Source organism: Erpetoichthys calabaricus, chromosome 2 (assembly GCF_900747795.2).
Source record: "Erpetoichthys calabaricus chromosome 2, fErpCal1.3, whole genome shotgun sequence".
Lineage (NCBI taxonomy): Eukaryota > Metazoa > Chordata > Cladistia > Polypteriformes > Polypteridae > Erpetoichthys > Erpetoichthys calabaricus.
In genome coordinates this window covers 143,333,412-143,353,345 of record NC_041395.2, presented here as the reverse complement: position 1 = coordinate 143,353,345, position 19,934 = coordinate 143,333,412, and the positions used below count along the sequence as shown (strand labels likewise).

Here is a 19,934-nt window from a genome sequence, read left to right as displayed (position 1 = left end):
CACCAACAAGCCATTCACCATGTACAATACCATCATGTCCGCTAAAGGTACTTTTCCTCAAAATAAATGAATTACGGGTTGCCCCAGGCCATGGAGACCCAGTCTCACCTTGGTATCATAGATAACCAGTGTGTAATGGAATTTAACAGCTTATGGTTAACAAAAGCATCTTTGTTCTTTCTAGGTGCCCCTATTGCAATATGAGTGCAGTAAGTGTTTCAGTTATGTTAGGAGAACCAGACACTGCTGTATATTATGTCTTAATGTTGGTAAAATCCTGTTCTATTTTATGTATGTACACCCACACCATATGAAAACTGGATGTGGTGCCTCACCAATGAGTTAATGGCTTCTAGCACAGCAGGCATGATGGAGTGAAACTTAACTGAGATATTTCTGATCTGTTGGCCAGTAGCCTGTGCAGGACAGGGCAAAACCATCAGTTTGTAGAAAATTGACTTTTTGCCGATTCATTATAACTAATGTCCTATATTTATTTTATTTTGCCACATTAAAAGTTATATCAACTATTTGCTTACCTAATTAAAACTTCATATTCAAGTCCCTACACACACACAGATTTATTAGAATTGTGAAGAATAGCACTACTTTTTAATTTTTAAGACAATGCATATACTGTTTTATCTTCACTTTACAGGCACCTTTGCCCCTCCTCTGATTATACTAAACTGCCCTGTAAGCCCATGTTGTAAAAAGCCCAGGGTCCTAGAAACTATTGAAATCATCAGAAAAAAAACTGAAATGTAGAGATGTCAGGTAATTGAAAGGAACTACTCTGAACATCTCTCTGCTAGGAGGATTTGTTTTGCCAATGTGCTTGCATCACTTGTGCATTAGCGGCAGGGGGAAAAGTAAAAGGGATACTGTTTTGCTGATGTTAGCGGCTAAGTGACTTTGTCTTTCTTCAGAGGTTTCGTTTTGCCGATGTGCTCGCCTTGCTTTTGTATTAGCGGCAGGAGGAAAAGTAAAAGGGATACCATTTTGCCAATGTTAACGGCTAAGCAAATTTGTCTTTCTTCTGAGGTTTCGTTTTGCTGACATGCTGGCCCCACTTGTGTTATTAGCGGCTAAGCGAGTTTTTCTGTTTCCTCTCTTCTGTTTTCTCACTTCTGGGCCGGACAGACACACACACTTCCACGCATCGACGTTTATATATAAGAAAAGCATACATAATCCTTTCATTTCTAATTGCGCACAAGCACTTTTAGGTTTAAGATTGACATTAGTGACATACAGTACATTATTCAGTTTGTAATCTTCTGTTGAGCACATTTGTCTCGATTAAAACTATCCAGAATATTTCCAAGATTCAACCTGTGAACGTTGCAATCGAGCTCCAGCCTCAGTGGGCCACATGTTTTTCGGTGTGTACCAAATTAACAACATTTTGGATGCCTTTCAGACAGCCTTGATGTCACAATCAGTCCTAACCCATTAACAGCTGTGTTTGGTGTACTGCCAGATGGGCTTAAACTGGAGAAGGACAAATAAACTGTGATTGCCTTTACTACACTATTAGCACATAGACTTATCTTGCTCAACTGAAAGAATCCCAATCCACCACCTTTAAGTCAGTGGGTAACTGATGTGCTATACTATCTGAAATTGGAAAAAATCAAACTCTGACTCAGAGGCTGTGTTCAAAACTTTTTAAAAATATGGCAGGATCTAATCAATTATATTTTAGAATAATCTTCTATATCAGGGAAAAGGATACTCTTCCTTTATTTGTGTTTCAAAAATTGGCCTTGTTGGCTGGTTTTCCTGTTTCTTTTGTTTGGGGGGCGGAAGGAGGTTGAGTTTTGCCTTTGTTAAGTTTGATTTGAATGTATGGATTGGCTTTTAATTAATATTAATAAAAAAAAGACATTGTTGACATACTCGTATATGTTTGAGAGGAGAAAAGGTACAGTAGGAATGAGCTAATGCATTATTTTACACTTGTCGCGTCAGCCCAAACCTTTCCAAATCCATTTTATCCCTCAAGTCCACCTTAGCTCTGAAGTAAGAAGAAAAAGAATGATGTTTATTTTATAAAGTGCTTTTAAAAGCAGTCATCTCGAATGATAATAAAACAATAAGATAACAAATGTGCTGACAGTGACAAGGACAAATAGCTAAAAGCCACAGAGTACTGTTTTATGAGACATGCAATATCCACAACTTCACCAGCAGTAGAAACACAAGCTAATTCAAAATCACTGTGACTAGAATACAAAATGCCAGCCTGAGATTGTCCAAAAGGAAAACAAAAAAGAAGGCTGTTTTAGCATAAATTGTGAACACAAAGGGAAATTGTTCACAATAACAGTTTTCAGTACTTTAGGTGGTACCTGGTAACCCATTGTACAACCCATAAATGTCCATTCCCAGTTTTTGAGGGAGGTAGAAATCATTTTGAAAAGCAATGCATATTTTCATTATTAAAAATGGTTAGAAAGAGGACAGACAGCATCCCTGGAACTTGAAGAGTGACAGTCATTTTTGGACATTGCACAGCCTGTCTTTTTTTGAAATGTGAAGGGATCCCTCTCCCCCTGGATGGGGACAAAACTACATGCCCACCAAAGGTTGTTATCATTGACATCACTTGTAACAGGTTTACAGTTTACAATATTCTGTAAATATAAAAATAGCTTGGATTTACAGTTATAAAATAATTTCAGTTGTAGAAGGTTGTGTTAAATAGAATTGTTTTTATATTGTCAATGAGTAATTTCTTATTTTATTTTTCAAAACTTAGCGGCACATGTTTGTTGACTCCCATCAAGCCTTTGTGTTACATGGTTGCTAATAAAATACTTGGGAATATAAATATCATGGTGCCAATAAAAATAAACTCAATGACTTTTAAGTGCTTTGGAAGGTGACAATATGTGATAGTTAATATAATCAAGAAAGCAAAAAAGATGCCATTGGCAACTGCTTGTAGTGATGGGAATTTGAATTGTTGAAGCTGTGATAAGCATACACTGTGATTATGATTCCTCTTGTTCCATGAAGAATTCTATTCATGTAAGAGCTGACATTAGTTGAACATTATGCATCCCATCAGGCATTCTGGCTGTTTCCTTAGTGATATGGTGACACACAATGAACATACTGGCGTTGAGTACCAGCAATTACTAGCTGTGGGCATAATGTCACCATGGTTCCCTTAAAGGACTGTAAGCAATTTCACCTTCTTGTACTTACTGGTGTAATGATTTGTTAGACCTGCTTTCTAATAAAGACATAAAAGAATGATTTCTATGAGAATCTGAGACAGTTGTTAGAAGATGTATTCACAAGGGTAAGACTTGTCACTCTTTTTAATTCTCACTCCTTATGACACTGTAATTCATTCATTCTTATGTTTTGTTCACTTGATGCTATTTCAATCCAATCATTTAATTAAACCTTTTTTTAATTGATCTGTATCCTCTAATCAGTTATTACACAGTATTAACACCCTTCAAATATTCTTTACCCTTCAAGCAAGGGAAATTCTCAGCAGAATTTAAAAACACAGTTGAAAACAGAAAATAATTACAGTAACAACTATCACACAAGTGCAACATCCAAAACTATACACACTAAAGCAAAAATGTAAAGAGTGATTTTAACTATGCCATTGTGTGTATTATAATTTACTTGGGTTAAGTCTGGCATGATGAGAGAAGGCATTATACAGCCTGATGATGGCATTAGGTCAGGTAGCACACCATGCAGGAATGAGCCAGTGACTTAAAGTACTCCTAGACAGCATGTCATGAAGAGCATAGGCAGCATTAGTCATAATGGCTTCATACCTACAACGGGTCCAAAGTCAGGCATGTAATGCAGCTTGCCCTACTGATCACTTTATTCAAGCATTTGACATCCCCTGAGCTGGTGTATTTCCTCCAGGAGACCAAAAGTTCAACATACCTGCCAGTTTGTCATACACATTAAAAGACCAGAGTCTCCTCAGGAAGAAGTACCTGAAAGAAGGGAGCCAGTCTATGGTTTAGATGGAACCCTGGGTGTTTTTTATGGTGACTGGTAAAAGCTACTCTGAAAGCCAACTCATTTTGTTATTGTATTGTTCAATTCCAAATGGCTATTTCTCCACCACATGATGACGTCCTCAATCACTGCTTCTTATCTCCATTGTCAATGGATCCTGTATTGGAGGAGTCATCTGGGAAATTCTGTAGGTGATAAGGAGTCATCTGAGAAATTCTGTAGGTGACAAAAAACTGTTACCATATGACATAACTGAAGAGGCCAAATATGAGATAAAACTAAATTAAATAGGTGGCATCCACCTGACTGACAATTTATATAGTAGGGTGACCCTGGTCAGATTTACGAGTGCATTGTTTAATTCATATATTAATTTCTGAGGAGTAGAACCACCAGCTGGCCTAGGATAGTCAAGTGCTGAGGACACTGTAGAGCATGCTTTAACCCAAAAATGTGGTTCTTTGTACTACACTAGATGTTATCCTCAATTGCCGGATCAACATTTTTTTTTCTCAAAATCCACCAGTTTTGTGAAAATAGTATTTTCAGAAAGTGGTTTAACAATCAAATACCCATCAAAAGAAATAAAAATACCTTATGTGATAGACCAGGTATTATAAACTTAATCTAATGTATAGCATATGCGAATGAATGTGTGCAGCAGTCAGACTAGCTGTAAGCTTAGAAATATTAACTGTTATCATAATTCCCTACACCTCCTGCAACCAAGCAACTATCAAAGTATTTTCTTTTGAGTTCCAAATATTATTCAAGTCTTCCTGATTACAGAATGAAAAGGACTGCCTTTGGCTCTGGTACTTCAATATTTCCATATCTGTTTGGTACAGACCAGGACTGATATCATAAAGTGCAACTAGATAAAAAAATAATAATAATTTTAAATAAAAAAATTACAGTGGAAGGGGACAATAGTAAAGGACAATTTTTTAAAAAAAACTTGAGATACACAGTAATGAATTAAAAATATCAAATGAACAAAATACATATTTTACCCATGTTTTAAAACAAGTTAAAATAATTAGAATTAATCAAATTGAATAAAAGTAAGACTTATGTTTAAAATGTTTTAAAGAAAACTTGCTCTTTGCTTTAGCTGCTTATTGTCATGAAGACTAACAAAACACACAGGCCTGGATGAATTTTGCCCAGAGTGCTAAAAATAATAAAAGACATTATTTACTAATTAGTGGTTACTGAGTTGAGTGACCAGTTCAGAAGTCTGAGGTGCATTATGACTAGAAAGATGAAAATGTAACTTCAATCCAAGTGGATCCTAGTAATTATACACTGATTTCCATTATCTCAAAATTAAGAACATTTTTGGCTTAAAAAAGTAAAAAGACTGCAAGAATAAAGGTAATATTCTAAATGACAGACAATAAATTTGTCTTTTTTGGAACTGGAATCTAGAGAATTAAATAAAAGTTGTGGTGAGCGGCTGGGGTTGGTACCCAGCAGGGATGCCCGAAAGGACCGTAGGAGGGATTACGCCTCCTACAGACCACGAGGGGGCGACCGCACTGGTGGCTATAGGGACCGCGGGAAAGGAGCATGGAAGCTCAACCGTATAGGGGCCCGTGGTCACTGCCAGGAGGCGTTCCGATGCCTGAGGAGCCCTGGCACACCCGGAAGTGCTGGGGGGAAGAAGACCAGGGACACCCGGAGTGCTTCCAGGTGCACAGCCAGCACTTCCGGCACACCAGGGAGTGCTGGCAGGAGCTCGTTGGGAGGCACCTGGAGCACATCCGGGTTGATATAAAAGGGGCCGCCTCCCACCATTCGATGACTGGAGTCGGGAGGAAGGAAGACAGAGCTCAGGAAGAGAGGAGTGGAGGCGGACCTAGAGAGAAAGGCATTATTGAGAGGCCCGGGGCCTCATGCATAACGCCGTGCGTAGAATTCGCACTATAACATGACGTAAGCACAAAAGCGGGAATGTGCTTACGCACAAAAAAATCCAGATGTATAAATCTGTGCGAACGCCAACTTCCACATTCTTCTGCTCCATAAATCCTGGTCAGCGTGAAAATTAACACACGTGCACGCGTCTGCTGTCCCACCCCAACTCCTCCCAGAATTACACCTCTTTGAATATGCAAATCAATATAAATAGCCCTTAAGCTCAGCCTTCTGTGAAAAGACAATGGCAAAAGCAAGAGGGAAAATAAAAGAATTTCAGCGAACACCAAGTGGAGGCAAGGAATAATGTACCATTTGTTGGTTTAAACAGTGATATAAACAACAAAAGGAAGTTGATCGAGTGACATAGCATGTTGGAGAAACTCGAAAGCTCAACTTCACAAAGTTGCACAGTGCCCGAAATAAAAAAGAAGTTGTCACATGTCAAAGTCGCCGAGAAAAGGCAAGTCGTAGCCCACCGTCTGAGTGTCATATGAAAGCTTATTAGGGTACAGAGAAAAAAAAAAGGCACACAGTGGGAAAAAAGCATGAAATGTCAACTTTAATCTCTAAATTTCCACTTTAATCATGTAGTTTATTTTGTCATTAAAGTAGAACATCATAAACTTCATCTTAAAATCATTTAATTTACTAGTTTCTCAATCCCATCGTAACTAAAGTAGCACGTTAAATGCTTTGTTTTGTATTTGATCTTCTGTGTGCTCTATGTGTGTGAATCACTACGTGCTTCCGGGCTTTCTCTTCCTCCGACAGGACATAGAATCCATTACATTTGTGATATTACAGCTCTCTGAATAAATAAAATACTGAAATGTATACGTGATATCATTTTCATGATGATAGGAGTTAAAGCATGTTATTAAACATGGGAACACGGTGGCGCAGTGATTGTTCATGTCTCACGCAAGATGCTTGCTGTGCCATGCGCGACCTTCCATGAAATACTTTATTGTAGCAATACTGTCTCTTTCAAACGTACCAAGCTCCAATTCCTGTCCTTACTTTTCTTTCTGCAAATACCCAGTCACCACACAATCAGCTCTGTAACAGACATTAAGCCATCTGTAAGCTTAGAACGCCGATTCTTCAAAACTTTTAAGGAACATTGAAATTTCTTTGTAGAACGTGTTCAATTATTCTATCCATCTATCCTTCCAGTGTCACGTCAACACCAGCAAGAATACAGCGCAAGCCAGAAACAATCTGTGAACGGAGCGCCAGCGGCTCGCTAGCGCTGCAGAACCTTGTCCTCACATGTTTAATTATTAACAATATAGATTATTTTAATGAAGTTAAAGTTTTATCTGTTTAATATAATAAACATATTTTGCTGCATTTCATCTTAAAAATGATATTGTCATCATATGTAAATACGTGCTTTATAAAGTGGCTCAGGTTGTGCAATATTATAACTGTATCGCAAGTTTACAGTGAGGTAATTGTACTTATAAGTACAAACAGTTCTACAAGGAGCACTTGATAGACTGATTGAGTGCGTTTAGAGTTCTTGGGATGAAACTGTTTTTGAACATCGAGGTCAGCAGAGGAAAGGCTCTGAAGCATTTGCCGTATGAGAGCAGTTCAATAGACAGCATGGCTGAGTCACCGTGTGCTTGATGCTGTATACCGATAATTCTCTTTCCGATCAGCTGCTGTACAGCTGAGATTCACACTCAGATACAGTGATATAAATACTCCGAGTAGTGCAGTGAGAGTAATATGGAAAAGGATGATCTGATGTAGCAACACCTAACAGGAGCAGCAGAAAGAAGAAGAAGAAGGTGCAGTGTGAGTAACAACGCTAAAGCAGTTTTGGTATTTAGAATAGTTTGACCACTCTGTGGACCATTATATTGTTACAGGTTAATTACAATCAGATGCATTAAACTAGTAAACATAATTTCAGTGTATTTATAAAGCCGCGTCAGGGATGTGGATCTAAAAAAGAAAGGGTAAACACACAGGAACAGTAGCACTGCTTTGACTCTGGGTGCCGCCTGTCTGCAAAACCAAGCGTAGAACTTGCATATGCCAGGGTATGAGCTACCGTGGAAATGTGTGTGGCTTTTCGCCAAGTTTAGGTTTTATACATCACGATTTGATTTTTTGAACGGCGTACACACCGTTTATACATTAGGCCCCTGGACTTTGGGGGTAAAAGTGGGTTGTGTGCTGTGTTTCACTGTAAATATAATGAATAAACGTGTTGGGTTTTGTACCTATGGTGTCCGCCTGTCTGTGTCCGGGCCATATCCCACAAAGTGTATGATATGACTTAACTCTTCTGCACTGAAGATTTCTCCTGAAGCTAGAAGCCATAGGTATGAGCGGAAACAAACAAAATTTGATGGTTAGTGGGCAAGAGATAAAGAGCACACCTAAGAGAAGAGTGCCTAACGTTTTAAAAAGTCTTACATCTAGAACAGTAGAACATTAGAACACTCTAGACGAAAACAGGCCATTCAGCCCAACAAAGCTCGCCAGTCCTATCCACTTATTTCTTCCAAAAAACATCAAGTCAAGTTTTGAAAGTCCATAAAGTCTTACTGCCTATCACACTACTTGGTAGAATATTCCAAGTGTCTATCGTTCTTTGTGTAAAGAAAAAATGTTTGTGCGAAATTTACCCTTAACAAGTTTCCAACTGTGTCCCTGTGTTATTGATGAACTCATTTTAAAATAACACTCTCGATCCACTGTACTAATTCCCTTCATAATTTTAAACACTTCAATCATGTCACCACTTAATCTTCTTTTGCTTAAACTGTATAGGTTCAGTTGTTTTAATCTTTCCTCATAATTCAACCCCTGCCGCCCTGGAATCAGCCTAGTCACTCTTCTCTGGACCTTTTATAGCGCTGCTATGTCCTTTTTGTAGCCTGGAGACCAAAACTGCAACCAGTACTCCAGATGAGGCCTCACCAGTGCATTATAAAGGTTGAGCATAACCTCCTTGGACTTGTACTCCACACATCACGCTATATAACCTAACATTCTGTTAGCCTTCTTATTGGCTTCTGAACACTGTCAGGAAGTCGATAGCTTAGAGTCCACTATGACTGCTTAATCCTTCTCATAAGGTGTACTCTCGATTTTCCAACCGCCCATTGTGTATTCAAACCTAACATTTTTTACATCCTATGTGTAATACTTTACATTTACTGACATTAAATTTCATTTGCCACAAATCTGCTCAAGCCTGTATGCTATCCAAGTCCTTCTGTAATGATATAACGGATTCCAAATTATCTGCTAATCCACCTATCTTGGTATCATCTGCAAACTTAACCAGCTTGTTACTTATATTCCTATCTAAATCATTTATATACAGTATATTAAAAATAGCAGCGGCCCTAGCACTGACCCCTGTGGAACACCACTCTTAACATCTGCCAATTCTGAAGTGGTTCCTCGCACCATCACCCTGTGCTTCCTGTGTATGAACCAATTCTGCACCCATCTAAAAACATCACCCTGAACTCCCACTTCTTTTAATTTGATGCCCAACCTCTCATGTGGCACATTATCAAATGCTTTCTGAAAGTCAAGATAAATAATATCATATGCTCCACTTTGATCGTATCATTTTGTTGCCTCATAGAATTCCAGCATGTTAGTAAAACACGACCTCCCTCTTCTCAACCCATGCTGAATGTTCAGACTAACTACCTGTCCTTGCCAGGTGTTGCTCAATCTTATCTTTAATAATTCCTTCCATTAATTTTCCTGCGATGCATGTTAAGCTTACTGACCTATAGTTTCTTGGATCTGCCCTGTCACCCTTTTTATATAATGGGATGATATTGCCATTTTCCAGTCTTTTGGAATCTCTCCAGTGCACAGTGACTTCCTAAAAATATGTGTCAAGGGTTTATATATGTACTCACTAGCCTCCTTAAGAACTCGAGGATAAATATTCTCTGGTCCTGGTGATTTGTTTGATTTCTAGTTTATATAAATTTCATAGATACCTTAAAATAATAGTGCTCTTTATTCACAGCATGGGCACCATGTTGAGATGTCCTGCCAGCCATGGGTACACATGCTTAGCTCAACTGGCTTCTCAGGCCTGTATGACCATCTCAGCATGCCTCCTCCGAAATCCGTGCACAGCTAATCAATCATTTCTTACAGGCACTTGACCCACTCGCATAACAGTCAGGTAAGAAAACTACTTAAATACAAAAATAAAAAGTAATCTAAATAGCTTTATATGCAAGCCGTACTAAGCACTATGACACGGACTGTCACAGCAGCATGGTTTGCTATTGGTTACACTGAAACTACAAGATTTCTTACCAGTATGGGGGAAAAGGCATGAACCCACCTTGAATGGGACACTATTGACAGAAGAAATATTAAGTTAGAAATGCATTATGGATGACCCATTCACCAGGCAATGAGCAGAAGCAATTAAAAATAAGAATAATGCCCTTTTATGCAATCAGGTCAATGATAGAAACACTATTACCATGTAGTTTCTGATTATTTGAGACTGCAGATTCTACTTAAAACTTTTGTGTGTGTGTTTCTTTGCTTAAATTTTCAAGGTTGGAGTCATTTTGCATTGTTTTCTCTACCATGTTTTGAGCTTAGTGTTTTGGCTTCATTATTTAGTTCAATTGACCTCCTTGTTTTATCTTTGGTTTGTTTTTGACTACTTCTGGTCACAAGTAAATACAGTTGCTTCCTAGTACAGACAGGGTAGCCCACCAGCACCCAGTGTGATGTCATCTAGCCAGCAAGATGGCTGTATCCATTATACTACCTCTAAAAATAATCCTGAGTGGGGACATGGGGGATAGCACTATTTTCAATAAACCTGTTCTGTCTTGAAACTTCTAAAGATGTCCATTTCTCAGCAGACAATACCCAACAAGCATACAAATTATGAATTTAGCTGGGAATAGAAAGCAAAATAAAAGAACTATGATTTTTATCATTTTAATAGCCGCCTTTTGGTTTTGGTTTTGGACACAGACAGGCAGACATGTTTTACTCACCACCACACATTTATTTACACTAGTGATATTTACAGTTCAGTGCCACACAAACCCCAATCTCCCCCAAAGTCTAGGCCAACCACACTATGCCTTCTTCGGATCGCCTCCTTCTCTCTCTCTTCACTGACCTTGTCCGTCTTCCACCCAACTCCAGCCCTTGAATGAAGGGAGGCAGCCCTTTTTATCTGCACCTGGATGTGCTCCAGGTGTGCTCCGGCAATCTCCCACGAACACGCACCAGTGTGGCGGACGTGCCGGCTGCGTACCTGGAAGCACTCCGGGTGTCCCCACTCGTCTTCCCTTCCCCAGGGTTCAGGGTTCTCTGGGCATGGGGGCGCCCCCTGGCGGTGACCACGGTCCCCTACAGGGTTGAGCTTCCCAGCTCTGTACCCGTGGCCCCCAATGGAACCAGGCTGGTCGCCCCCTCGTGGTCTGGAGGAGGCATGAGCCCTCCTCCTGTCTTCCTGAGTATCCCGGCTGGGTGCCATCCACAGCCGCGTGCCACTATATATATATATATATATATATATATATATATATATATATATATATATATTTGCAGCTGGAGATCCACAAAGGGAGAAAAAAAATGAATCACGTATCATAAAGTAGTTTTTATTCCTGAGCTTTCAACCCCTGCCAGGGTTTTTTTTTTGCTATATATTGCCTTTGAGACACCAAAAAACTCAGCAAACAATCAACTTGAATCAGAAACCCCACCCCACCTGGCACTCACTCCCTTATCACCACAAGGTGTCTGAAGGTACAGCATGCATTCTGGCCAAGTCAGGCATCAGAATAGCACACAAACCCACGAACAATTTGTGCACGGTCCTCTTTAATGCTAAAAACAAGAAATCAACAGCAGAAACACAAAACACAGTTTATAGTATTCCATGGTATACATAGGACTAACTTCAAAAAGAATCGCAACACGTATACAGGGACATCGCAACGCTGTCAGATACACTCACTTTCATTGATCTATATGCATACTAAATCAACAGGACATACATTTAACTGGGACAATGTACAAGTAAAATTTAAGGCCAGTACTAAAAGTGCCAGAGAGCTGGCCGAATCTTGGCTATCAAATGAGAATGCTATCAACAGACACTTGGACATAAATCCAGCATATGCAAACTTAAGAAGAACATGTTCATAATAAATAAACTGTACACTGCCCCCCTCCTGATCAAACTGACTTAGTCAACTCCCCGACCCCACCCCACCCCCTCCACGTAATTTTTTGCTATATATTGCCTTTGATTCTTGTAAGTCTAAGCATTATCCTCTGATGAAGACCCCTGGCAGGGGTTGAAAGCTCAGGAATAAAAACTATTTTATGATACGTGATTCATTTTTTTTTCTCCCTTTGTGGATCTCCAGCTGCAAATATGCAAACTGTATCACAGACCTTCTCTTCCATATATATACCAGCAAAATACCTGTGCTTTGCAGTGGTGAAGTACTACCTTAAAATTTTTATTAAGAAGAAAAGTAAACCTTTTTAAACTGAGGGAAAATATACCAATAATTATTTGTTAAGGATCTGTTTGTATACCATGTTGTCAGTTCGGCCCTCTGGTTGTAATATGACCAAACTGTGCACTGAGCTTATTCTTGAGTATGCAATGTACAGTTGGCCATGTGAGAAGCAATCTTGCCTCAAATCAATGCCAACCTTTTGTAGGGTCTCTGTCCCTGAGACTTATTGTCAATGCGAAGCAGAGCCTTACTGGAAATTGGAGGCGTTTGAATTGAAATGGGAGATCAGAGGGTATAACGGGGATGCGAGGAATAAAAACTCTCTCCCCTGAGCCACTGCCAGTAAAAATAGTTGCCTCAATGAGGTTCTTTTGCAGACATGTGACCTGAAGTCTCATGCCGTTACAAAGTTACGGTGGCTGTAAGTTTCTCAGTAACATTATTGGTGCCCCAACCTTCAAAATTAGATTATGCTCAGGAGTGCCTGGAGGATTCAGAGTGTGGAGAAACTCTACCGGATAGTGCACGGCATCTTCCACTTCTACAACTGAATCCACAGACTGATATGGTTTTGGTAGTGAAGGTAGTTCTTGAAGTAAATGTGGTTTATAGTCGTAGTCATGTCATTTCTTGGTGTCAGGATAGCTCTCTCCCTCAACCATGACACGTCGTTTTCGTGGAGATTTTGTAGATTGGGGTAAACATTTTGAAGAAGGCTTTGTAAGAGGCATTGGCGGTTGTCCAAAGGTATAAAATATTTGGCCATTTCGGTACACTTGAAAGCGACAACCGAACAATTCAGCGACAGCCATCAACTCACATGCAGAACCATAGGTAAAGGGCTTAAGCATTTCACTCTTATAGTGCTCCTGTGTAATATAATTATCTCCTGTACCGTCATCAGTCTACACCTTGAACCTGTCCTAGTCATTCAATACATAAGACACAATGTTCCTCCGGATATCAAGAGTGAGCCTGATATGGCCGTGCAATATGTAACACAGAGTATGGAAAAGGCAGGCGCCATCTCCGGGCATGGAAATCACTCGGTAAGTGACAGTTCTTTGATCGATGGTGATCACCTCGATAGACATGTTAATGGGGGTACGGTTGGAACGATAAAAGAAATGGGTACCTGAACAATGTAAACCAGTATTTCCCAAACTCGGTTCTGGTGAACCCCTGTGGCTGCAGGTTTTTGTTCCAACCAGCTTCTGTTTTTAATTGAACTCCTGGGATAATTAAGTGAACTGATATTTCCCAAGTTCTGTGTTTAGGGAGCAATATAGAAATTAGAAAACTAAGTTTGCTAAAAAAAAAACTATTAAAATGTACCAAGCAGTTATATAGTAATAATGTATTTTTTTTCTTTTCAACAGTATTTTCATCTTGATTTTCATTCTACTTTTCTAGGTCTTCTAATTGTTTAATTAATCCATTATTTACTCATTAGTGGGTCGGTTGCTAAAGTACTTGCAGCCTTTGATTATTTAGTGTTGTTTGCCGGTGTGTCTGCTCTGCTCGTTTTAAATTGTCATTATTAAGATACAACAAAGGGGGAAAATCTGCACAAAGAAAGGGCAAAGTATAATGAAATCAACAAAAGAGACTTGAGCATTTAAATCTATAGCAAAAGCAGAAATATTTCTAAATGTTTTATAAATGTAAAAATCATGCTGCTGTGCTTTTCTGAATGTCGAATAAAAGAAAAAAAAATACCAGCTAATTAAATGAGATCAGTGCTATCAGGTGTTGTCACTGATTAGGAATCCGGTTGGAACAAAAACCTGCAGTCACAGGGGTTCACCAGGACAGAGTTTGGGAAACACTGATGTAAACTAAGTCTAAAATACCTACACAATAACTATAATCGTAATAAACGAACAATAAAACAGAGGAGAAGCCGTGGATTAAATAAAAATGCTAGAGTTATCAGCAGGGAGACGTGAATACCGTGGCGAAGCAAGGAAGGGAATGAAGAGACCGGAGCGATGGACGGCCTTATATAGGCAGGCAGCCAACTACGTGGGAGGCGTGGGGATGGGGGACGCAATATAGGCAGGCAGCCAACTACGTGGGAGGTGTGCAGCTTATGAAGAAAGCAATTTTATGCAAATTATTATGTCATTTCTTGGGTTGATTTTTTTTACTGCTTGCATTTCTTCAAGAAGACTAAATTCTGGGCAGTGCAGAAAAGTAACTGTGCCTTTTTCTATGCAAGCATATGAATTAGCATCATTTCTGTGATTCTGGATCTTCTTTAGTTAAATAAAGAGTTATACAGTTTTCTCCACATGTGTCAAAAGGTTGGCATCTGGAATTGGATACTTGGGAAAAATATTTCCTGTATTTTTTTCCTTTGTGTCGTCTCATTAAACAGTTATTCCTCTGGTTGGTTTCACTGACATTTGGTCTTGTGACATCTTAATTCTGCATGTTATATTCACTTAATGGCCAGTGGTATCAGTAATGTTTCAGTTTCATTTATTTCCCCATAAAAGAAAGGGTCTCACAAGAGACAATACAAAGTTGTGTGGAAATTAACAAGCTGCAATATCAGGGATCATATTCTACCATCTCATGGCCAGAAGGAGTGGCACTGGCCCTGAGTTATATATTATCTTGCCTGGATATTCCATTCTACCACCCATCATTTTACAGGCTTTGTGAGCCCTCCATGATCTCTCTGTCCCTCTTGGGCTCACTGTACATTCACGACTGATAGTCATTGTTGTTTTTACTGTAACTTCCAAAAATTAAATATTTGCACTACTGCAGGTAAATCCATTGTAGTTTTAAATTGATCTTTTTGCGATAAAGAGAATGGTTACTGCCCTTGCGCACACTGCCAATAGAAATATTGGATTTAATTAATCCACTGAAATCAGGTGCAGCTATGTTTCCAAATTGTTTAAATGGTTTCATTTTGAGATTACAATCTGTAAAATATTTCATATTCTTATGAATCATTGTGCAATAAATAATAAATCATTGCTCATGGGTGAGCATAAAATTGAATCGATGGAATTCCATTATACTTTGCACAACCAGAGTCTGGATTTTACAATAACATCACAAATACTGCTATATAAATAAAATGTATTTTTTTATGTTAAGGATCTGTTGTTGCCTCTTGTGATTTAGATAGTGGTATCTGGGCTTTAGAATAATTTTAAAAGGGGGAAAAGAAAGGATGTCAACTATTAGCCCAGGCTCAGAGCAAACCAGCTTCTTCAGTTACTTATGACCATACCTATATATTTACATTGCGACAGTCACATAATATTCACAAAATAAAAGAGGAACAAATTTTGAATCATGCTTTAGCATTATGCCTCCTAGTCCAATCATGTCCTTTGTTTTATAGTACTGGGTCTTTTGTTTTTCCTCTCTTGAATGCTTTTAGATCCCTTCACCTGTGTTTTGCCTGCTATCCAATAGATTCAATCTCTTCTTGAACATTAGTTGTGACTGATGGGCAATACATTAGATATTTATTTACCTTGATTCCTAATTTAAGGCCTCAGCTTGTCATGACTCCTGTTTTTGAATATAGTCATTTAACACTAGAATCCGTGAAGCCTACAAAAAAAGTTGTAATGTCGAGCCACCTTAAATTCCTTCGCACCTCCTCATCAGCGTCTTTGTCTTGCACATGTGTCAATCAGCCTAGGCAGCAAGCAGCCTGCTCACTCATTCCCCCACCGAGGCAGCTGAAGTCAACTGAGACGCTGAATTCTCTTTATCTGGCAGTGAGGTGTCTGGATTTGTATTTGTTAAATGAGATATCATTATTTGGGATACATACATTTCATGTGTATTCCATGTCTACAACTATCTGGGTAAATGTAGGATGACAGGAGATGCGAAGCAAGAAATGTTGAACACATTGCTAAAACAGAAAAATTTTCACCTTACTGTAATAATGACAAAATGCCGATGTGAAGTGTATAATGTATGAAGACGGAAGTCCAAATATCAAATAAATACTTTCACAAAAGGTATAACAAAACAAGTACACTTTTATTCAGGAATATACCCAAAGAAAAAAAAATCTTCCAATTTACATGTTGCTGTCAACAAGTAAAAACCCAAGCTCAAATATCAGCCGACGTGTCAGCTCAGCTGGTGCAGAGGTAAGAACTGCTGTCTTGTAATCAAAAGGTTGTGAGTTTGAGTCTGGATTATTCCCATTTTGAGTAGTGAGCTGCTATTATTATTTCTATTATACATATAATATAAATATACATTTGATTTCAGTCTGTAACACTAGTTTGTTGCTTGTAAACAGCTATATTTTAGGAATGTTATTCTCTGGAAGGTTAACATTGTTTTTTGTCATGGCAGGAGATTTTGTGTGTAGGAGATGAGCTTCATAAAATTGGAGCTCTTTTTTTGTTGGCTTGTCTTCTCTTAAGAAATATAGAAGATCCATCCATCCATCCATTTTCCAACCCGCTGAATCCGAACACAGGGTCACGGGGTTCTGCTGGAGCCAATCCCAGCCAACACAGGCCACAAGGCAGGAACCAATCCTGGGCAGGGTGCCAACCCACCGCAGAATATAGAAGATGAGGAATAAAAGTATTTAGAGTTTTACTGGCAATTAATTTTAAGTTTTAAATTTACTTTTATACAAGGAAATTATGCCATCCTGAAATGAAAGCAAAAATGGCCATATAGTCTTGGTAGAGCGTGTCAGAAAACACATCTCCATTGTGAGGGGCACGACCATGTGTTATTGTTTTTTTTTTGTTGTTTTCGCTATGGTATTTAAGTGTATAGTTGGCAATATGTGTGTTATTTATCTGTATCTAGCAGTCTATATCTTACAGTGGAAGCCAGTGCACTCCTGTGACAATTACTGGCACTTCAGTTGGGGGATGGCATGCCAATCAAAGATGGTATTGATGTACTATCAGTAAGCCAATGTGAAGCTGGTTGTCATCTTTCTACCCTTAGCAGACACCTCTTATATTCAGTGCCATCCTTTGGGCTTTCGTATTGTTAATGATTGTTAGAAAAGAGAACATTCAGTTCTGAAGAATCACCTACAGTAAACAATGTCCTCGATTCTACCCATATAGCATTGGTGACACAGAACTGCTTGTACAGTTTCCTGAAATTTCTCATTATAGAGATGTTGCACTGTGATAGGCAGAGTTCAAGTATACCTTGGAAGAGAAATAAATAGCTGAAAACACATTTAACCTGATCTTCCATCAGCAACACTGATACTACAAGCATGACAAAATACAAAGAACAAATAATACTGGTAAAAATTGAAGCTTATCTCAATTACAATAATAATAAGAAGAAGAAGGACAAAAATATACTAATAGTGAAGCAATTTTCCTAGAGTTTCTCTTCACTTTTACTTTCCCTATCCATTATCAGATCAATTCACATAAATTCACTAATGTCACAATGCAAAAAAAAAAAAAACATTAAATAATATTGACTGGAAGCTAAAAGTAATAGTATTGAATACCAAAAAAAGATATATAAATGAAACACATTATTAGAAGGATGCTAGCAAGCAATACAGAAATAAAAATATATTGTTCTAGAATATTGTAGAAATATAAATTAAGATCAAAATGTAGAGTTGTATTGTAAGGATCTACTGAGAGAGAGAAGCAAAACAAAAAGGGTAGAAATGTTAGATTCTCTTAATGAAACTTGTCCTTTTTTTGATTGAGTTTCAATCTCACAATCTTCAATCTTCCTTTTGAAAAATTACTATATTATTTAATATATGTGGTGCCCTTTGTAGCAGCACATGGTTAAATTGGTTGGTTCTGCTGCCTCGCAGATCTACCCTCCCTTTGCCTGTATGAAGTTTGCATATTTTCATGTTTTACATGTTTTGCATACCTGTCTACATTAGTTTTCCTAACACAAAGGTTTCCATTTTAGGTTATTTAGCAGCTCTAAATAGACCCCAGTAGTATGTGTGTGTACAATGATGAAGTGGTGTCCCATGTAGAAATCTTTCCTACCTTGCCCCCACTGTATAACTCTAAACTAGATTAAGTGGACTGGAGAATGTATATTGTATGCATTTTGTTGTTTAATATGCATTTTATAGGCTAGTAGAGTTTTTTCATACAGCCACAAAGACCAACATTGGAAAAATATAAAACAGTATAATGTATAACACAGATCTTAACTTTTCACACATCCTTTTTTTATAATCCATGGATCCCACTCAAATCCCTTCACTTCAAACACTCTTATCTTTATGAAAAGCAGCAGTTAATGATCTCTAACACATCACAATGCCTGTCCTTTCCTGAGAAGTACAAGCAGCGTTAGTTAATTATGCTACCATTCATTTGAAAACCAAATGTTTAATTTTTTTTTCCTTTTTTACACAAATGTGAAATACTTTTTCACAGGGGAAAAAATCATTTTTTGAAACCCAGTGATGAAAAGAAACACCCGGGTGAATTGACTAGCTGTGCTAAGCTTGAGTTCTCCTTGTTTCTGTCAGAATCTTTTAAACGGACTATTCTTTCCAAGTAAATTAAACAATTAGCTTTTCAGCATGACTATAAGCTTGGAAAAAACTGTGAATTGGACTGAATAATTCTTGAGTAAACCCAAATTATTTTTATTCCTTTAATAGTCAGGTGTTACTGCATCCAGTTACACTTAAAATCTTTTTGTGTCCAATAGACTGATTTGCACTATAATTTGGCATGATGTTGTAACCCCTGTAGCCTCTTTCTGCTTTCTATTTCTCCTCAGAACAACAAGTGAAGGTTGTACAACTGACCTCAAAACATGTAGGATGTGGTGTAGGTGGTGAAAGGGAGCTTGCTGTAAGTAAAGCAGAACGCAAGGTTTGCCTTAAGAGCAGCAGGAGCACAAATGGTTTTTAGATACTTGCTGCACATTACCAGGCTTTGTAGAATTTTGTGCCATAATGTGTTGCAGATAAATGTATACTATTGTATCTAAAGAGATCTATTAAATGCTTATATTCATAATGCCAGAAGAAATATAGTTTCTAAAAAAACTCAAACACCTACACCCAATTTTCAGGAAGATGCAGGTGATGCTCTGTATGACCAAAGAATAGAACAACAAATTCACAATTCACAGAGCTGTATTTATTTTGTGTTTCATACTCAGCAGCAGTGCCATACATTGAGGAGACTCTCTAGCCATTTTTGTCAATAAGTACTAAGCTTGAAAAGGGGTATAAAACAGGGCTTCAATATGGCAATTCACTGCTTTATGACTCCAGCCCAGAGCCTTTCCCTGTTGGTTTTTGTCTCGTCATAATATCCAGTATTGTGTAACCTTCCCCATTTATTTCCAGTTTTATACTGACCTTTTAAGAACCAAACCTGTTAATTAGTAGTGCATAGCCACCTCATCAATTCCTCCTCCAATTTGCCATGTTACGAGGTAAGCCATGTTACACATTATGTGTAGCCTAAAGAAATTTCCATCACACTCTGTAGATAGAGCAAAAGTTCATTA

At 38.3% G+C, this 19,934-nt stretch overlaps 1 protein-coding gene across 2 annotated transcripts in view; it reads left to right on the top strand.

The window, feature by feature from the left end:
- The window catches only part of LOC114646412 (inactive N-acetylated-alpha-linked acidic dipeptidase-like protein 2), a 1,943,185-nt gene that overhangs the window by 969,122 nt on the left and 954,129 nt on the right, over nucleotides 1-19,934 (top strand). The gene's annotated exons all lie outside the window — the stretch shown is intronic.